Genomic DNA, 17,936 nt, shown 5'->3' with positions numbered 1-17,936 from the left:
ATATTGGACACCACAATGTCTTTTTAGTAAACAACTAAATAAAGTGCCTAATTGCTGGTTGTCTAACTTATGCTTTGAGCATTTCCAGCTGTTTAGACTTTTTGGGAAGAATTAATTATTCATTCAAATTTATATCTAGAATATTCATTTATCTTTGAGTGTGCTTATATACTAATGTACTTTTAAACTATTCACCTGTTTCTCAAGGCTTTCTGATGGTCAGTGAAAATGAATTCTCCATGCTCGTATCATTGCTAAAAGACATATTACAACAAGGACAGATAAATGCCCACCTCCCCTAATCCACTACACTGCAGACTTAAAAACCTTTTCAACCTTATCAACATTTGAATATGTGGCATGTAGGCAACAATTGTGTATAAACACATTATTAGATGCTTTATGTATAGACTTGTAACTTTTGTTCTTATATTTTATATTTCTTTTTTGTTTGAATAAAAGAGGAAAACGTAATTTTTAAAAATGTCAAGTAGTCTGTGATGGAACTGGTATGCAATGTAGCCCAACATTTTTATATGAATAGCAGTTTAGTTTAAACAAGCAAATGAAAATAAGCAAAGTTACAGAGGCCCTTTTTTGTCATGCTTAATCAGGACTGATTTCTTAGTAAGTATGCATAATGATCATCCTTCACAAAATGCTTTGTATCATCCATCAGCACTGACCTTGACAAAGTAGGTCTAGTGTAGTTGGAATTAATCAGGCATGGGGAAGAGTGCTAATTCATTGTCACATAGTGGTGCTAGGAAACCTGAGGGAGGCCTGGCTAGTGTTGGCTAGTCATGCCAAATATTTAGTGCCCTGGGGGAAAAGGTTCCAGTGGCTGAAAGAATATTGAATTTGTGAATGGGTTTGGTGGTTTCAGAAAGATTTTTGGTACAACCAACCCACAGACTTAAGAACTCACACCAATGAAACCTCTTGCAAAAATTGTAAGGACTCAGAGGTTGGAGAAAAATGACATTCTGGCTTGTATAAAGATGAAAATCCAAAAATACAGCTGTAATCATAAGGTAGCATGCTAGTGAGCAAGCTGACATTTCAAAGAGTCTAGTCATGAAGGTGCATTACTCAGCAAAAAGTTTTTGTTTTTATCCCACACAGAATAAAATTGCATGGCTAAGAACACAAAGACTGAGCAATGGCTTTTAATTGGTTATGCATATATACTAAAGAGGATTTTGTCTGATTCCAAAAGTACATGAGCTAGCCTTTCTGTTCCCTCATGGTAACGCTATGCCTACTTGATGGCACCTTTTAAACAAAATAAACTTTAAGCAGATGGTATTGACAGGTGGTGCTCTACTGCTTCCCTACTCTTTGCAGAATTCATGCTAAGCTTCTCTCGGCATGCCACACAATTAAATGGAACATATATGGGTATCTCTCACTCTTGACTAAACATTCAGCCTAATTTTCTCAACCTTGTCAGAGATCTATGCAATGATATTTAAAAAGGTACAGAAAACAGAGTACTTATTTTGGTTTCTTCATCTACAGTTCATCTTGTTTTCAACATAGGCCATATTATTCAGGACTGCTAAAACACAGTTAGGACTGATAAAACACAGTGCTTCAAATAGAACTTCAATTATTTTTCTAGAGTTGTGGTTGCAATTGGTACCTAGATTCAGATGTGCAAAGGGTATTTTATATGCTAATCGTTTTTTTAATTAATGCTTTTTAAAAATAATGTTTCATGGATTTATCATTAACTGGCATTTACTTAGGAAGTGACTTATTGATCTCTTAACTGTATAATCATTCCCTACTCCTGATCACATGGCCAGTGTATCGATGGTCTTTGCTCTTCAGTCTGAAATTCTGACTAGATGTCAATGCATTGGATGAAAAATAGCTTCATAGAAATAGTGAACTCAGTAAAGAAATTCTCCATTTATTTTACCGTTGAATTTGAATCTTCTTGAAGCTATGGACTTGGTCACCTCCCCTGCCCTTGGGATAAAACCCAGCACTCTAGTTTACTGTGAAGCTAGGTGATCTGAGAAGGGCAGGGTGATACCTAGAACAGCACTAGTAGAAAACTGAATCTGACAGATCATATTACAGAACTCCCTGTAATTCCTATGAAGCAGCAATGATGGTTACTTCTCTTCTACTATTGCACCAACTAATTTACAAATATCCAATTGCGTAAAGTGAGATGGCATCTACTGACTCCTTAAGCTGAGATTTCATTGTATCAGAACCAATTAGCTGTGATACTTTCGCAAAACATTTTTGATAAAATATCAAGGATATGCTATGATTTAGATGCTGACTGTAACTTAAGTCCACGAGAAGATCTGTGTAGTACACCATCTGTTCTATTTATAGACTACTTTGACCTAATTTTCACATTGGATGTTGATAAGATACTTGGATCAGTGATGGCTACGCCCTGGATGCTTGCGCATCCTGACTGCTAAAATCATGTAAGAGCATACCAACAAATTCTTAGTTCCTATTATAAATCAATCACACTCAGGGCACCTTTCATAAATCACTCAAAGAGGGGGATTTTCATTTGCTATCCCTACTGAAAAGCCTATTTTCACCCTATCTCTGTTCTTCCTAGGCAAAGTGATAAAGAGAGCAGTAGTAGACTAAATCTAGGTATTCTTGGATAACTCATCTGCTCTGGACTATTGTCAGTCTGGTTTCAGATTGGCAAAGGGACAGAGACAGCTCTGCTGGCTTTAGCTGACAACCAGTGTCTTGATGTGAACAAAGGTGAGGCCTCCCTGTTGCTCCTGCTGGATTTTCTGCTGCCTTTGCAGGATAAGAGAGAATGATAGGCCCAGGTCATTTCATGGAAGAGGGAGAGTTGAGCCCAGGTGTCTCTAATCAGCCCAACATTGTAACAATTACAACACATGATGGGGGTCTCAAATTGCTCAAGGGCATAAGAAACCCTCTGTTAGCTACCTACCTGTTTCATTTAGGAAGCATGCAAGAAACGAGATGAAAAGGTTCATTAGTAACTCACTGATTCACCCTCCTTCCGAAAGGGAAAAAAGCACTTCATTTCTCCCACTGCAGGACCAGCAATTTCCAGAGGAGATTCTGTTTGCTTTGGTGTGTGCAGTACATTTCAAATAGGCACATCATTACATGATGGGAGAAAAGGCGTTATGGTAATTGAACTTAAAAATGCTGCAGGAAATTGCTGTATTTTCCTTCCAAAGCAACCATTTTTTCCTTTGCTTAACAGATAAGAGTTCATTTGTCTTGAGCATTTTCAATCCTGCATTATAAATAAAAATGTAGATTTCTATTGTGTTGGAGCAGTGGCTGGCAGGCTGCACCTGTTGAGGCACAGTTGTACATTGTTCTTACAATGCTAATAGTCCCTGCTTTCATTGTTACAGAAATTAATCCTTTAAAGGTGTGTTCACATCTGTGGACAATAACTGACCCCCATGAATTGGGACTTTTTAATCAAACATCTATGCTTTTAATGATTCTAACTATTGATTGTTTAATCATATGAAACATGTCTTTAAAATAAGTTAATTAGCTTTTCCCCTGGAACAATATGAATGGTTAAGCCTTCTGTAGATGGTGGGGGCTTATATATTCTTCTTTTGCGCTGCCACCAAAAATATTCTTTTCGCTGCCACCAAAAATAAATTTTCTTCCTTTATATATAGCCCACTCAATACTGATTTTTAAATGGACACCACCTTTTTTCCGTTTGGGGAACACACAGATACAGACAGGAAAATAAATGAAGACTGGAACAGGTTTTGACAGAACAAAAACTTAAAACTTTTATTTCTGAAAGCCAGAAATAGAGGCTTCTCAGGTAAACTGGAGAGGAAATAAGCGTATTGGTTGCAGAGACAGTTTGTTTAAGCTTAGCAGTTGCAGAGTAAGTTTGTTTCTTAAAAGATGTTACTTTGGAGGTTTTACACTCCCTCTTAAAACCAAAGTTTTCAGTCCGCTGCACCTCACCACAAAAATAAAACACCCAGTCTACGCCCAGTGGGATTCAGGCAAAACAGCCTCCCTCTCCCACACTCCCAAAATCTGGCTTCTCTGCCACAGGAACTGGGCCTCCCAAGACTGGTGTTCACTGGAGGACAGACTTATAGACTTTTAGAGGTTTCCCTCAAAAACAAAACACCTGAGGGCGGACACACTCCTCCAAACTCAGGTTCTTAGGTGACTGAATAGCTTCCTCAGCTATTCCTAAACACCACAGCAGTGAGAGATCTAGCGGATTCTCCTCACGCTGCTACAAAAGTACCCGAGGGCACACAAGCTCACACCGAGCCAAAAGTCAAAAGACTCAAAAAAGAAGAACCCTTCAGCACTCTCGCTGACAGTATTTATAGTATCTGCCTTTTTTCTCTGGCCAATCAGGGCTGGCCAGGGCTTAACTCTTTCAGGGGCGGCTCCACCCTGTAACCTGAATGCAGGATAAATGCATTCGTCACACCTTCCTTCTTATGAATTATGTTTTAGTCAGTTTTACATATATGGTTTACTATGAATTTCCCATCTTTCGTAGCATCCTATAGCATTTAACCTCCTCAATTAAATATGATTTTATCGATCAGCTATGAAATTGCTGCTATTGTTTTATGACTTGTTCATACAACATAGCTCCTGCACCAAGGAAGAGAAGTGGAGACAAAATGCAGCCTTGTCTGACCCCAGTGATGATTTCAAGGAAGTCTGTGCAGCCATTATCTGTCATGATGCAACAGCTGGATCATAGGTACAAGTCTTTAAAGATGGTGATGAAGGCTGCTGGTACTCCATACAAACACAGGATCTCTCAGTGAATGCTGTCAAAAGCTTTCTTGAAGTCAATGAAGTAGATGGTCAGTGGGTGTCAATATTGAATGCATTGCTCTATGATGTTTCGGAGGATGAAGATTTGTTCTGGCAGGACTTTCCACTGTGAAATCCAGCTTGTTCCTTTCTCAGGCATTGGCCAAGGGCATTCCGCAATCACCAGAGAAGGATAATGCAGAATGCTTTCCCAGGGTCTGAGAGGAGTGTGATGCCCTGCCAATTGGTGCCTTTGGAGACACTTCCCTACTTGGGGAACTTGACTATGACGCCTGTTCACCAATCTTCTGGGACTGCACCCCTTTGCCAGCAGTTGTTGAACAGTGGCATTAGTGCTTCTGCCATTGCCTACCTACCATGTTTCAGGATCTCTGCAGGTATTTCATCCAACCCAGCTGCCTTGTTGTTCTTGAGAGTCTTGATCACAGTGTTGTTATGGCCTTAACAGGGGAAGGGGATTTTGGAAAGGGATTCTCCACCAGCTGCTAAGAGTGTAATAGCACACGTTTAAGTTTTTAAGTAGCACAGGGGAATAAAAACAACTCACTTTTAACTGCGAGAGGTTGGCCGAGAGGATCTTTGGGACTATATCTACGGGGAAGGGATTCTGGCAAAGAATATTCCACAGAGGAGCACAAGAGTCCAAATTAAGTTTAAACGTTTTATATGAATTTGGTTCAAAAATACATACACACAGTAAGGCACAAGAGCGCATACATTCAAGTTCCTAGTATATAAGCAGGTTTGAAAGATAGATTTGGAAGATAGAGAGGGGAATGGGGTTTTTTGCAGGGTAATACGTTACCTAACGATTCTTAGGAGTAGACTAAGTAGAAGGCAGGTGTGAAGAGTTCAGGAACATTCTGAAAGTGTCAGTTGGAGGATGGGGCTCAGAACACAGGAAGGGCAGTTAGGAGTGAGGGTTTAACTGAAGCGGAAGCCCAGTTCGTTTTTTTTCCTGAGGGTTTTCTTTTCTTTGTTAATTAAGTTACAGAGCAACTTGCATGAAAGCTTGCCTGTTATGGCATATGTAATAAACTACAAAAAGAAGAAGTTTCTATGAGTGTATTGAATCAATAAGCAATTCAAGTAGAAGGGGACTGTGGAGTCTTCCTTGACATGGTTGGTATTAATAGCAGAGAAGGGATTTTGAAATACACTGCTCAGTGGTAGCATATTCCGGTTGGCAAGAAGCAAAAGAGTGTAAAATTTGCCTCTAGTACAAACCACAGATTTCAGTTGAATGTTGCAGGATGAAAGGCCGAACCAGTAGTGAAACTCTCGAATTCTAAAAAGGTGTGAATGAAGTGCAAGGTCACACTGGGAGAGAGCCCAGAATATGCACACCATTTTTCCACTCAGCTGGAGCCAGAATCAAGCAGCAGAGTGGTAGCTCAAGAGTTGGGAGCCTTACAGGGACAGCTGTTGGAATATGGCAAGGAGTTGAGAAGACATGGGATGAGAATGACCAAGAAAGGTCTGTAGTACACCCCAGAGGACTACCCAGAGGTTAATGCAACCAGGCCCGGGATGAAGTATAGATACAGAGCACGATTCCTCAGTACCAAATCCAGCACTACGGAAAGGGATGGATGAGGGATGCTGCGTAAACGTTTATGCACGCACAAGGAAACCACCATGAGAACTTGCTGATGCAGGATAGACAAAGAGGGAATTGAGCTGCACGGCGGCAGAAGAGACGAGTTCCCCAGGTATCAGCAGGGGTGAAAGGTCAGTGGAAAGTTTTTTAGCTTCTTGTTTGAAGCTGCCTTGAGAGAAAATGAAGTTCCCAAGAAGAGGGAGAGCAGAAATTGAGAGGCGTGTATGGCTCCTTGCTAGTTGCTACGGAGGATTTAGCTCAAGTTATTAGGTGAACTTACACTTGGGGAAGAAGCCACCTACTGAGAATTTTAAAAAGGCAAGGCCTATATGTACCAGAATTTGGAAAATCCGCAGAGGATCCAGTTGAGAGAAAGAACTGAGGGGGCTTTCCCTAAGAGGAAGGAGAGCTACATCGTATATGTTGCTTTTTTATGGCTCCGGATTGAAACTTATAGTTCAACAATGGTATAGAGCTGCAAAGGTTCAGTCCATAGAAGACTTTTTTGCAATCTTGATAGCAAGAGAGCAATCTTTTTCTCACACACTCCCGAAGAAATTCCTCAGCTCTTGTTCAAGCTAAAAGAAGAACTTCTTTAGGATTTATCTGAGCTTGGCTTTCACTCGCTTTCTGCGATGACCAGATGGCCGCCATAAAAAGCAAGGAAAGAAAAACCAGCACGTTTTGTATCAGGAGAAGAGAAAGAGAATTGTTTAAAAAACCAACCCGGAGTAAAATATTGGCAGGTTTCACGAGGGTAAAAGATGGAGAAAAAAGTTTACTTGCTTCAGAGAAAGGACTTCTTTCCAAGGCCCAGTAAACCCGGCTGAGATCTATACACCAAAAGGAATATAATCTGCCTTTTTTTGTGTGGAGAAAGGGGGTCACTTCGGTAAATCACAATGTGCAAAGAAATAAGAGAGAAACAAGAGTGCAACATGTTGGAAATGTCGAGGGTTTTTGGTGCAAAATGAAGATTGGGAGGAGATTAATGATTCACCAGGTAGTTCTGCTTGTTCCAGTGAAGGAGAAAGAGCCGGTCACCGTGGTGATGAAGAACTCTGCTGAAGTCCTGGAGAAACTCTGGCGCTGACTTAACTTCTAAGAGATATGCTGGTGTATGAGAACTTGTTAAATCCACTGAACAAGAACCAAGAGTGAGAATGGGAGAGTTACAGCTGGTTACGATGTAAATAGTGTGGATATCTGAGGAACAGAGACAGTGGGTTGGAGATTCTCAGGGCTATAGAAAGTGTTACTTGGGGGGAAGTTGATTGTGGAGTGGAAGGTTCTGTTGACCACAGGGGCAGATATAAGTTCTATCAAACAGAAAGTTGTTAAAGCGAAATAAGTCATCCAGTTGGTTAGGGAAGGATGCAGGTTACCCCATATGAAGAAGGACCCCTATGTACTTAGATTTGAGTACTTGATTCATATCCAGACTCCCAGAATCTGAAAAGGAACATATATGCCATTGTACATGATGTTTTCTGATATGCCTTTTATAATTTGGAGCTAAAGATGTGTTGGGTACCAATCTACAAGGACAAAATGAACGCCCAGTAGTTACTAGGTCCAAAGGCTAAAACAAGCACTGAGAAGAAAGAGAGAAACAAGAGAAGGCTCAAAGGGGAATTAGAAGATGTACATGAAAAGTGTCGAACGAGGATTCCTAAAGCCGGAAAAAAGCTTAAGGCAAATATAGGTGAGCCAAAAAAGATAAAGTGGGGTGGAAGTGGAGTTGACAGCAAAAGCTGGAGTTAACTAGAGTCGCTACAAGTCTGTGGTGGAGTGGAAAAGAAAAGATGAGTCATTAAGCACTCCTAGTCCAGCTTGCTATGGAAGTTAGAAACTTTCCATTTTGAGGATAAAAAAAAGAAAAAATGTATGTCATGAAAAGGTCTGAGCAGTTTAAAACTGAACAAAGATCATGTACCTACTTTAAAAAGAGTTATGTGAAAAGAGCAGAGGAGTTGCTTCCTGGAGAAGTATCTAAAGAAAATCCTGAGAGATTTATATGGCAATCTGGCTTATTGTATCGCCAAAAATGGAGGCAGGGCTTTTCTGAGAAGGGAAAAGTAACCTTACAGTTAGTAATTCCAAGAAAGTACAGGGAAGAAATTTTAGAACTGGCTCATAGTGTCCCATTGGCTGGACACCTAGGAATAAGAAGGACTATGGAAAGAATTCAAAGGCAGTTTTTTGGCCAGGGTTGACTAAAGCAGTTAAGGATTTTTGCAAGACATGTGATGTATGTCAACGGGTTGGGCACGCTACTGATAGAACTAGGTGTGAGCTACGACCCTACCCAGTAATTGATGAACCCTTTGCAAGGGTCAGTTTGGACATTTTAGGTCCTTTACCTAAAAGTAGTTCGGGAAAACAGTATATTGTAGTTATAGTTGACCATGCAACCAGATTTCCTTGTGCCTTTTGTGTGAGAAACATTACATCTGTGTCAGTAGCTAAGGCCTTAATGGAATTTGTGTCCACATATGGTGTGATGAAAGTACTAATGACTGATCAAGCCCCTAATTTGATGTCACAGGTGATGAAAATTTTCTGTGAGTTGGCTGAGGTTCAGCATGCCCCTGTAGTGGCGTATAACCCTCAGTCAAATGGTTTAGTGGAGAGGGCCATTCAGAACTACGGACAATTGTTGAAGTCTTATGTACTAAAGCATTCAAATTCATGGGATCAAGCGGTACCATATTTGACGTTTGCTCTCCGTGATTCAGTCCAAGAAAGCCTAGGATTTAGTCCAAATCAGTTATTGTTTGGTAGAGATATCAGAGGTCCTTTGGGCTTAGCTAGAGCAAATTGGGAAGGCTTTACTGACAACTCTTGTCCCAAGGATGTAAATGCATATTTCTGTGAGCTGCAAAGAACTCTGCAGGAAGTAAGGACAGCTGCAGCAGAGAATTTGAAGCAGGCTCAGCAAAAGCAAAAGACCTACTTTGATGTTAAGGCTAGACCACGCAGCTTTGCAGTGGGTAATAAAGTTTTATTACTGTCAGTGGATAAGCCTGTTAAGTTGGATGTGGCTTGGAAGGGACCTTATGTGATAATACAGGTTTTACCCAATGACAATTATGTAATTCAAGAAGATGATGGGCAGAGAACTGTGCATGCAAATAGGTTGAAACCGTATTGTGAGAGATCTGTAATGACTTTTCCAGTACAAGTTGACACTAACGCAGATGAGTTTGTGGAATGGGATTTTGAGGAGTGTTCTGATGTGAGTAAAGTTCGAATTTCAGATGGTTTATCAGAAGGGCAATGTAAGCAAGTTAGACATTTGTTAAAGGACTTTGAATTGTTGTTTACTGAACAGCCCGGTTTGACTCACCTGATTTCCCACCACATTGACACTGGAAGTGTCGCACCTATTAAAACCACACCATACCCTATTAACAATCGTATGAAAGAAGTTGTGGAGAAGGAGGTTAAACAAATGTTGAAGTGGGATATTATTGAGCCTAGTAACAGTGCATGGGGAGCACCCATAGTACTAGTGAAGAAAAAAGCAAGTGTCTGAGGGTGACCCTCCTGAATTCAGACTGTGTGTAGACTTTAGAAAGGTTAATCTAATGACAACTCTTGATCCTTATCCCACACCCCATTTGGAGGAATTGGTGGAAAGATTAGCTAGTGCTAAGTTTATAAGCACCTTGGACTGTTCAAAGGGGTATTGGCAAATTCCACTAACTAAAGAAGCCTCTGAGAAAACAGCCTTTGTATGCGGGCTTGGGCATTTTCAATTAAAGAGAATGCCTTTTGGGTTAAACGGAGCTTCCAAAACCTTCCAGAGGTTGATTGATAAGGTTCTTACTGGGTTAGATTATGCCTTCGGTTATCAGGATGATATAGCCATCATGTCTGATTCCTGGGAGACCCATTTGAAACATATCTGAATGGTTTTGCAGAAGGTTCAGGAAGCTGGGTTAACTTTGAGACCTGATAAGTGTCAATTTGGATGGAAGGAGGTGATATACCTTGGTCACTGTGTCGGCAACGGTCAAATTAAGCCTCTTGAAGCTAAGGTTGCCAGTATTAAGAATTGGCCTATTCCAACCACAAAAGGATATTCAGTCCTTTTTAGGATTAGTTGGGTTTTATAGAAAGTTCATACCTCAACTAAGTGAACTAGCTACACCATTATTAGACTTATGTAAAAAGCTTGTGCTCCATTTAAAGTTGTTTGGAGCGATAGATGTCAAACTGCTTTTGACGGGGTAAAAAGGGCTGTTGTAAATGCTCCAGTATTAGTTGCTCCTGATTTTAACAAACCATTTGAAGTGTATACTGATGCTTCGGAACGAGGTTTAGGTGCTACATTAGTTCAGAAAGGCGTAAGACCAATTCATGCATCCAATAGTTTTCCTTAGTAGAAAGCTGTTACCTAGAGAATGTGCATACTCAACGATCGAGAAGGAATGCCTCGCCATTTTGTGGGCAATCAAAAAATTACATCCTTACCTAATAGGGTCTAAGTTTATTGTAAGATCTGACCATAATCCTTTGGCCTTTTTGAGCAAGATGAAAAACAGCAATGCTCGTATTTTGAGATGGTCCTTAGCCCTACAAGATTATGAATTTGAGATTCGACATGTAAAGGGTAAGGACAATATTATTCCTGATGCACTAAGTCGTCAGGGTAATGGTTAATTATATATAATTGCCTGTATGATATGATTGGATCTAACTGAAATTTTGAGACATTTAGCCCCTAAATTTCAGCTGAAAAGGGGCATGTGAAGAGTTCAGGAACATTCTGAAAGTGTCAGTTGGAGGATGGGGCTCAGAACACAGGAAGGGCAGTTAGGAGTGAGGGTTTAACTGAAGCGGAAGCCCAGTTCGTTTTTTTTTCCTGAGGTTTTTTCTTTTTGTTAATTCGTTAGAGCAACTTGTAAGCTTGCCTGTTATATGTAATAAACTACAAAAAAGAAGAAGTTTCTATGAGTGTATTGAATCAATAAGCAATTCAAGTAGAAGGGGACTGTGGAGTCTTCCTTGACAGCAGGGATTCCATGCCAGCACAGAAACCCAGTGAAGACAATATCGTGTCTCAACACCAACAAGACCAAGGGAGGAACAAGTGGCAATGAGCAATGTGCTCCAGCTGAGCTAAACTTTTATAGGGTAGATCGTTCCTTGGCAGGAAAAGGAACCAATCAGAGCAAGCTTTACTTCTGCAGCATCTGTGCTGGATTTGGGGTGCTGACTTCGATGAGTCAGCTCACCTATTGCTAACCCCGTGACAATAGGGCCAAATTACATTATCAAGATGAATGAGGGAGGGCTGCAATGCTCCCATGCAGATTAACCTGTAGGGTCACTGTCCAAGATATTCAGATTTTGGCTGAGACCTTTAGATTTGGGAGAGGTAAAGGCTTTTAGGAGAACCATTACAAAAGGAGGGGGAAATGCAGAGCAGTAAGTATTTGCTGCTGACCTATGTTTCCAATGCAAACTAAAGAATACAGTATCTGCTGGCAGGGTGACTTTCCATATCCTTTGCTTTAACAGTTTCTATAGCAAGGTGTGGTAATCAAGCATGTTAGTGACTCAGATGAGACCTCCAGGTTACCAGGAGTAACTCATTATCTTAATTCAGCTTTTGTTAAAGTAGTTTTGACCTTTAGCTTGTGGTCATGTGATCATGCGGCTACCTACACCCAGAGGAGTGCTTTTTGGCAACTGGCTTTTGCCAACATTATTTTAAAGCAGAAATATGTATAAATAATATTCTGGGGGTGTCATGGGCCATAACAGTGTTTACTTATTTGATGGTAATCTCGCCAGTGTTCACTTGGAGTTCCTCTTAGACATCTTCTGAATTGAAGTCATATATGGTGGTTGGGCCTGGTTGATTGAGGGTTTCTTGAAAGTGTTCAATCCACCTTTTGTTCTGCTCATCTTGGGTGGTTAGGAGCTTTCCATTTTTGTTCCTAATTGGAACATTAGAGCTGTTTCTGGTTCCAGTTAGTTAACTGACAATGTGGTAGAGAATTTTGGAAACATTTCAGTCAGCTGCCTTTTGTGCTTCTGCACCTTTTTTGTTCCAGCCACTCATCTTGTATTTTTGGCAGCTTTTCTTAACAAGTCGGTCAAGTTCTGTATACCTTTGACTTCTTTCTTCCATTTCATCTGTGCCTTTAGCCTGCTCCATTTCAGTTTTATGGATTTTATTTCGTCAATCAGCTTCCATGTTTGGTCTTGGATTCACTGTTCCTTTCGTCTAGTGTTTTAATAGTGTTTTAGCAATGGCAAATATCATTTAGACCTGCAGGAAGCTCAAATTAGGAACTCACAGCAGATTATTTAAAAGAAGGGAAAAGTGTGAAATGGACAGTATGTGACTATATTTAGAGTCATTTTGAGGAAAAAACAACAAAGTGTATTTTAGACAGATTGCTACTAACAACAGGCTGCAGCAATGAGTCACTCCAGATGGAGGATATTACATTCCTGATAAAGAAACACAAACAGTACGTCATGTTTTAAAGCTCTTAAACACTCTTGCTGGTCATAAACATTATGCTAATGTGCTTGTTGACAGAGAGAAGCACTTCTGAAAGATATGCATTTAGGTGAGCAGTAAAGCACTAATTTAACCAGAAATCTTATTTTACATATTCCTGCTCAGATTTTCTGAAAAGCATTATATTATGTCAGTATTAATTTTGAGAAAATGAGATACCTTGAATTCTCTGTTTAATTATATTGGAATAAGACTTTTCCTCAAAAAAGTTCAAGGTTATAATCCTTAAGGTTTTTTTAATTCTTTCCTCACAACAATGCTGTGATGTAGTTGAGGCTGAGAAACAGGATCTGACTAAAGTCCGTGTGGTGACTTTCAAGACAGGATAGAGATCTGAATCCAGGTTTCCCAATCCAACTCCATCAGAGTTAGTTTCTTCAGTAAAGTGGTTCCATCAGGGGCATTCCAGTCTCAATTGTTTAATAAAATAAAATTCCTGAAATTTTTTTGTGAAAACTCTCTACTCTTTTGCCTGCCTGTCAACTCATCCTGTAAGTGATGATGAGTCTGGGATTAGCTGCTTGGAATTGAGTCATCCCCATAGTGCTTGCCGGAGAACACAGAGGACAGGTGGCTAAAACATCAGGATAACATTAACCATTGATTTAAATGTATTGGGAACATTTGTATGCAGTTGGATGACAAATTAACAAAATAATTGCTAAAGGAATATGGGGAGTTGTGAGAAGCTAAATTACTTCTTTACATCTATGCTCACTGTATATATTGTGGACAATGTACCTATGCCAAAGCCATTATTCTCAGGAACAGTCTGATGATCTGAGTCAAACTGAGTTGACAAGGTACAATATTAAACTACTGCTGGACCAAATTAAAAAAAACCAATAAATCTCTGGGGCCATATAGCATATACCCAAAGATTGTTAAGGAACTCAAATGTCAAATTGTTGATTTACTAACTAGTATAGGTTACTTATCCCTAAAATCATCCTCTCTACCAGAAGACTGGAAAGTAGCAGAGCAGATGTTACATCAGGTTTTAATAAGGGGTCCAGAGGGAAACCAGGAAATTACAGGTCAGTTAATCTAATATTTGTTCCAGGCAAATTATTAGAAACTGTTAAAAACAGCACATAAAGGAACAAGGCCTACTGAAAGAAACTCAGTATGGCTTCTGCAGAGGGAAGCTTTGCATCACCAACTTTTTGGAGTTCTTTGAGAAATTGAACAAGCATGTAAATAATGGTGATCTATTAGCATATACTTGAACTTCCAAAAGGCAAGGTACCACATCAAAGACACATGAATAAGTTTAGAAATCATGGGATAAGAGAACAGATCCCAATGTATGGGCACATGGCATTTATCTGGGCTATAACAATGTTAGCATTGAAGGAATAAGAAGCAATTTTGAGAAGACTCTCTCTTAAGCTACCGTGCACCTAGATGGAGTCATCCAAGAAGGGCCTTTCATATGATTCTTGAAATTTGAATGTGAATCTGGGATAGTGACGTGGTTAATCCAGCTTCACAGTGTGCATACCTCCAATGTACACCACTAAACATTTTTCAGCTATATGAATATTTGTTGTTCATGATCCCATAAAATATATGCAAAGAACAGCTTCCAAATATGTGCAGTAATTGTCCATTGTACACACCATGTAGAAATTCTATAGCATGTCTAAAAGACACACATTGGTTCTTTTATTAGATTGATGACAAAAAGATGGCACCAATATTGCTCCATAAAAACTTCCAAAGTTTGTGGGTTCCTTAACAAACAGTGATGCATATAGGCAGAAACCACTCTCTGTTTACAATACTGAGCATATTTAGAGTTAGTCATCTTCATGCTTTGAAGTCATAAATTACAGTCAAAAATGTTAAATGGCCAGATAGTTTCTGGCAGGTATAATAGTTCACCCATGGAGGAGTATTAGCCCTAGAATTGGAACATTTCTCTGTGGGAAAGTAGTAAGCTCTCATCTTGGCAGATGGAGTGTATGGACAATCCAGATATTTCTTCAGTGCCTAGAGACACCAAAGATCTTTAGTGCCCCTGGCTGTGCTTCTTAGAACAAGCCAGTTTGTCTTCCTTGAAACTGAGCAAAGGGCCACAAAATGTATCATTTGCACAATTACTCCCCACTGTCCCCAGTCTATTGGTTGGCAAAAACCTGTGCTTCACTTAGCAGAAAGACCTTTAGTATTTTCCTATGCATATTTTTAAGTCCCCTGATTTGCAAAAGCGTTTGCTGAGATGCATTTGGTTAATCCTTAAGGGCGGGATTTCTGTTTAATCTTGATCACTTTTAATATACTATTAAGGTAAAGAGATATCTTATACATATACTTAATTTTTCTCAAGCTAGCTATACTATTATACTTTTTAGTATAGTTCGCCAAACATGTTAAAAGTATGAATTCTTAAATTATTAATTATCCTAATATAATGACTTCAGAACCTATTTTCAGTAGTTGAGTCATAAAGCTTGTAATTTACAGTCCCATCCAAAGTGAGGGCCAAATCCACCAGTGGCAGTAGTGTAGCTTGCAGAAATATGGGATCCTGTGAGATCCCAGTTGCTTCTGCTTTCATCAGGAGGATTAAACATCTCACTCCTGCATGGGTTAATTGGAAACAAACTAGCGCCAAGCACATGAGCTCTGCTACCCAAACCTGGAGGTATCAGTCCTGTGATCCATCTGTGGAAGGCAGCAATAGTTAAAGATCTATCCTATGTTGGCTTACCTCATTGCATGCCCTTCTGACTCCAGGAAAGTTGATTTCACCTTCCTTCCCACTCCATTGTAACCCTTCTGACCCATCTGACCCGTTGTGAGGATGAGCCCTGTAAACCTGATATTCAGAAGGAAGAGCTGGGGGGGAGGTGCTCACAGGTAATGGGATCCAATCCAGCATAAGACAGCTTCATATGCTCACATAGCCAGGATCATAATCAGTTCAGAGATAAACTAATCAAAGTAGCAACCAGCTCCATGTCCTGAGATGGTTCAGTACCAACTCATTGAGACAGCAGAGGCTCTTGTAAATCTCATCAAAAGATTCATATACCTCAGTAACAATTCTAACTGACCATATAGTGAGAGACCTTGTGGAACTACCATAAGGATGGTAAGGAAATCTGTAAGGGCCTTGTACTTCTAAAACATGCCAAAATATTATCACAACAATAGATATTTCTTAGGAAATACAAAACATCGTTGAAAAGAGTAAAACTTGTATTTGGCATAGCATTAGTGTATCTGCACTTGCAAGGTTTCCTTGGGCGAAAAATCAGAAGAGGAAAATAAATCTGGCTCTTGCTCTTTAATTCTTGTAGGTATTCAAGAATAGCTTTGAAGAGACATTTCATTCCAGCTTTGTGACAGTCACTTGGCAACACAGAAAACTCACATCCATTTCTGAATAAAACATGCACTGTACTGTAGCAGCTCTCAAATCTGCACATTATGCAGGGTGCATCACATTTAATGTAAAATTTTCGCTGTCGTTGTTACCCAGGATTTTGTTAATTCAGCATTAGTAGAGGGTTTAAAAAAAAAAAAAGATCAGAGCTGGCAGCAGGAATATCCTGCTTCTACAATCCTCTGGAAAGAACATTTGCAAAAAACCTGTTCAGTTAGCCAGATCTGTAGTTTAAAGTGCGCAGACTTAAACTGTTACAGGAAAAAATATATGCGAATTGTTTGTTTAGTCAAAGAGTTCTAAGCCATGAAGGGATGCAAAACTGATAACCATTGGAGAAGCTATGAGGCTCTGAAAATATCTCACATAGATCACTATTCCCAAAAAAAGTGACTTCATAATCAACTTAGAGTGTGAAAATAATGGCTCTCTGAATAGATTCTCTGAATAGTCTCTATGGAATAATGGCTCTCTGAATAGTCTCTATGGAAGAATGCTGTTGTTTGAGAGATGAGGACAATCATTTTAGTGGGACCCATGGGAAAGAACCACTCTGTGGATTATTCCTTGTATGTACAGCCAGAAGCAAGATGCCATAACATTCACTGGAATAAAATTGTCCAATCAAAATTTCACATGCACCCTGAAAAACAGGATATTGACTATACAGATGTGAAAGTGGGACCAGGGGTTGTTTTGATTTTTTTTTTAAAAAAAAATCTGCTTCATCTGATCCCTACATGAGGTGGGGGAGAATGCAGTATGTGGGTAACCCAATGGATGGAGGGGGGATATCCATCCCAATGGTGGCTTGTTGAGGTGAGCTTTATCATGGTGATGGGAGAGGGCTGAAAAGGTCCAGTAGGCTCACCCTCACTCAGTTTGCCCTCTGACACCCATTGAGGGAGCTGTCAGGAGGCAAGGTATAGTTCCCCTCTCCCATTGCAACAGCAGTGCTGGTGAGGTGGGCTGAGTATTATGTATAAAGGTTAGGTAATAATCTTGAGGCTCACTTATGCAGTCAAGAAGGAAACCTCAGATTATAACAGGAATTCCTTGAGGAGTTCCCTTATTCTTGATCGAAAGACCTAATGACTTGGGGAAAAGGACATGGCACATCTTTTTCTGGCCTTACCCAGAAATCAGAAATGCATTTTCTGCATCCTATCAAAATACCTACACTACAAAACAGGTATAGAATGCATTATGTGACTCTGACTGCTGCAAATGCTGATCAATTGTACAGTTAATAAAGTTGGCTCTTGATTATCCCAACAAGTTTGTCAGTTCCCCTTATTCCAAGTCTGCTTGCAAATATATTACAGTTGTGAACATTTAAGAGATTCAAGTAATAGTTGAATATGTCTGAAATTTGTCTACCACTGTAATAATTGATCAAACAGGTTTTTCAGGTTTTTGACCACTATAGAAACTTACAGCAGTCTGAATTACTCAGACTAGTCTGTGTTTATGAGAGCTTGGACGCTAAACCAGGTCAGCCATGATTAGTATTTGCATGGGAGACCACCAAGGAAGAATAGTGTTGGTCTGAAGAGGAAAGCAATGGCAAACCA

The sequence above is a fragment of the Sphaerodactylus townsendi genome, linkage group LG10, assembly GCF_021028975.2.
Source record: "Sphaerodactylus townsendi isolate TG3544 linkage group LG10, MPM_Stown_v2.3, whole genome shotgun sequence".
NCBI classification, from domain to species: Eukaryota; Metazoa; Chordata; class Lepidosauria; order Squamata; family Sphaerodactylidae; genus Sphaerodactylus; species Sphaerodactylus townsendi.
Note: the sequence above shows the minus strand (reverse complement) of the source record.